Source organism: Rhincodon typus, chromosome 14 (genome assembly GCF_021869965.1).
Source record: "Rhincodon typus isolate 14 chromosome 14, sRhiTyp1.1, whole genome shotgun sequence".
NCBI lineage: Eukaryota > Metazoa > Chordata > Chondrichthyes > Orectolobiformes > Rhincodontidae > Rhincodon > Rhincodon typus.
Window position 1 is genome coordinate 66,025,985 of NC_063345.1, and position 4,143 is coordinate 66,030,127.

Below are 4,143 nucleotides of genomic sequence, written 5' to 3' on the forward strand. Positions count from 1 at the left end.
CAGGAGGCTGAAAAATCGCAACAGGCTAGGCAGCATCTGGAGGAAAGGAGCAGTTAACAGTTATTCAGTCCTGAAGAAGGGGAATTCCCAAAACATTGAATACTCCTGTCCTTCAAGTGGTGAAATACTTCTGCATTGTAGGCACGGTTGTAATGCAGGAAACACTGCATTTCCCACAAACAGCATTGAGGAGATCATTTGTTTTAGTTGTTTCAAGGCAATGTGATGATGTGAAAGACAAACCCTGTGCTGACAATTGTCATCCATTACATGACCAAGCCTGGAGTGGAAGTTGAACCTACAAACTGATGCAGAGGTGAGATTGCTATCGCAGAGCCATGACTGGCACTGATTGAAACAGCTTCTGAATCACATTGGCCCCTTGCCTAACATTAGTTCACCTTCAGAGAGATTGAAGGAGCACATCTATGTGTAATGCTGTGATATAGTCTAGTTCCATTGATAAACTGCTTTGATCAGTGTCAATTAGGCTCAGTGATAGCATACTTTCTTCTGAGCCAATGGTTTATTGGTTCGAGTGTAGAGGCCACCTCACAAGACTGATATACACGCTGGTGATAGTGGACGATACAGGGCTTTGGAATCAAGAGGCATGTTAACAGAATATTTACAGAAGTTTCACTCTGAGTAGATACTTGAGTCACTCTCTTATTTTATCCTTTCATGGGATGGGCATATCACTGGCTAGGTCAACATTTATTGCTAGCTCCAGTTGCCCTCAATGGTGAACTGTTTCAGTGGGTTTAGGTACATCAACAGTACTGTGAGGAGGTGATTTGTAAAATTTTGACATTGCAACAATGAAATCATTTTATTTCCAATTCAGAAACATGTGTGACTTGTGGGGGACTTGCAGGAGATGGTGCTGAAAAAAGAAATTACTGTAGTGCATCTTATAGATGGTCATAGGTTGGCAAAGGTTATGAAGGGCTGTGGAGGTGGGTACAGGGTTGTGCTAACATGGAGGTCGAAGGGACTATCAGGGGTGACTACAGGGCATTAGGTAGTAATGGTGAGGGGATGAGAGCAGGAGGGATATTTTTATTTTTCTTAACTTTGAACAGTGGCAGAATCCTTGCGCAGTGTTTCTGCCTCGTTCAGGAAATGGCAGGCTCCTTTCCTAATATCTTGTCCAGCTTAATGCCCAATCCACCCTGCTCCCCAGACTCAAATTTGGAAATGTGGGTTGCCATTTTCAAAGATCAAGTTTGTGAAGCTAGAATTTCTCCCACTTCTGTGCATCCAACCCTGGAATGAAAATGAGGTCCTCAGAATGAGTCATCAACTGGAACCCACATGTTTTTGACATCAATCTTCCCACAATTACATGGTTTTGTTCCATACATGAGCAAGATCATTCCTATAAGAAATAACCTGCCTTGATATGGCTTTCATGATAATCCAAATCACTTTACAACTAACAGGGCATTGTCGGAGGAATTATGGCAATAACTTTGAACACAGCAAGATCCTGCAAACGCCAATGTGATCAAATTATCTATTGCAACAATTAAGATTGAAGAATATGCAATGACATCAGAGAAAATTTTCTCTGCTGTTCTTTGAGTATGTGTACTGAGGTTCTACACACCCATTTGAGAGGGCAGACAAAGGCTTCTGGCTAACATCTCATTTGAATCATACCGACTCCGATAATACAGCGAGTAGTAAAAAAGGAGCCGACTAAGATTGCATATTCTAATCTTTGTACGCAACCCATAACATTCTGACTCATATTATCCACATAAATATACCTGAGGTCTATTTACTCCCAGGGAATAAATTCACTTGTGGAGTCAAAAGCTGTACAGCATGGAAACAGGCCATTCAGTCCACCTTGTCCATGCCAACCAGACTCTAAACCCTTCCTATTCATATAACCATCCAGATGCCTTTTAAATGTTGTAATTGTACCAGCTTCCACCATTTCCTCTGGTAGCTCATTCCATAAATGCACCACTGTCTGCGTGAAAAAGTTGCCCCTTATATCCCTTTTAAATCTTTCCCCTCTTGCCTTAAACCTCTGCCCTCTAATTTTCTACTTCCCTACCCTGGGAAAAAGACCTTGGCTATTCACCCTATCCATGCCCCTCATGATTTTATAAACCTCTATAAGGTCACCCCTCAGTGTCCAATGTTCCAGGGAAAAAAGTGCCAGTCTTTTCAGCCTCTCCCTATAGCTCAAACCCTCCAACCCCAACAACATCCTTGTAGATCTTTTCTGAACCCTTTCAGGTTTAACAACATCTTTCCTATGTAAAGCATCATTATCACACCACCACTATTTGTGTGGTGAATAAATGGATGAGAAATCATCGTTATTACTTATAATAATTTTTAATATTTTTTTCAAATCAGTTTGGAACCTAGTTGTGAACTAGACAGACCTCTCTAAAGAATAGAAGCATTCTAAGTTGTGTACGTTAGATAGATTTTTGATCAACAAGGAAGTCAGTGGTTGTGGGAGGTGGGGCGCAGACAGCAGAAGTTGCATTAAGGGTATAATCACAAGTCATGTTTATTTTATGTCCAAAAATATTTCATTTATAACATTTTAATATATAAAAATATAGAAATGCATTACAAAACATTGACTTAAATATTACAGAAATTGCAATAATTCAGCTTGTCTCATTACAGCATTTTCAACTCAATATGATTATTAATAGTCTTACTATATACTGATACACATTTCATGAGATATATATGCTGCCAGAGGACACAACATTTTGGAAATTACAGAAATTGCAAAAAGTTTTTATCTATATAGGATGTTTGGCTGAGATAGCTTTATAAAATTTAAAAACTCCTTAATGCCTGTCTCATTTGAATGTTAGCTGTTCTGAGGGGACTAAATTGCCTATTCCTGCTCCTAATTCTTCATATTCTTGCATTTCTTGACACCTACCCAAAGAGGAAAAAAAAAGATAAAACTTGCATACTGGTCTGACTCAGCTTGTAAACTTCAGTTATGAAGATAGATTTGGAGAATTTGGGATTATTTTCCTTGTAGCAGAGAAGACTGAAGGGAGATTTGATTGATGTATTCAAAATCACAATGAATCTGGATAGAGGAGGAAGAAACACTTCTCGCCCACAAATGAATTGAGAATGAGAGGGCACAGTTTAAGTGTTTTGCAAAAGAAGCAAATGGCAGGAGACAAAGAAGGAAAGACAAAACAAAATTGTGCAGCAAGTGACCAGAGTTTGGAACGCACTGCCCATAGTATGGTGGAGTCTTTTTCAATGGAGATATTCAAGAGAGTATTGGAATAATGACTCAAATAGGAACAATGTGAAAAGTTATGGACAGTGTTGCCAGTCTTAAATCTATGTTTATTTTGGTCCTATGTTTCTAAGTTATCCTGTTCAAAGTCTAGGTTTTTAAATGTGTATGTTTATTCATCGAGGTCAAAAATCACATGACACCAGGTTACAGTCCAACAGGTTCATTTGAAAAGACAAGCTTTCGGAGTCTCTCTCTCTTTCTTAGGTGCTCGTGAGAGACGGACTTCAGAATCCACAACATAGCTGAGTTGCTGAGCAGAGGCTGATAGCCAAGTCTGGTACCAATGAGGATGGCCTCAACCAGGATCTTGGGTTCATGCTGCTCTACAGGTGACCCCACCACACTGTACACTCTCACACACACTCACAGACATATGCACATACACGTGCGCGCGTGCACACACACACACACAAGTCTATCAGGTCAATTTGCATTTCCAGATTTATATTTGCAGATACATTCTGCTTTGTTCAAAAAGCAAGTCGAAACACAGATTCAAAACAGGGCCTCACACCTAACATGCATTCAGAGATAGTAACATGCATTGTCTGACATGAGATGTCACCTGTTCTTTGATAAAACCTTTACTTATTTCTAGGCAGAAATTTGGGATTTGCATATTAATGAATTGAAACGTATCTCCTTTCTAACTGATTAATGATTTAACAGCATCTTAGGTCTGTTTAATTTGCTTCAGTGTATGACCCTTTGATCTTTTACTAATAAATTCTGTGTCTTTTTGCTTGCTCTCTCACGAGCACCTGAAGAAGGAGAGAAACTCCAAAAGAGAAAACACAGTATATATCTAGAGGAACACAGCGGGCCAATCAGCA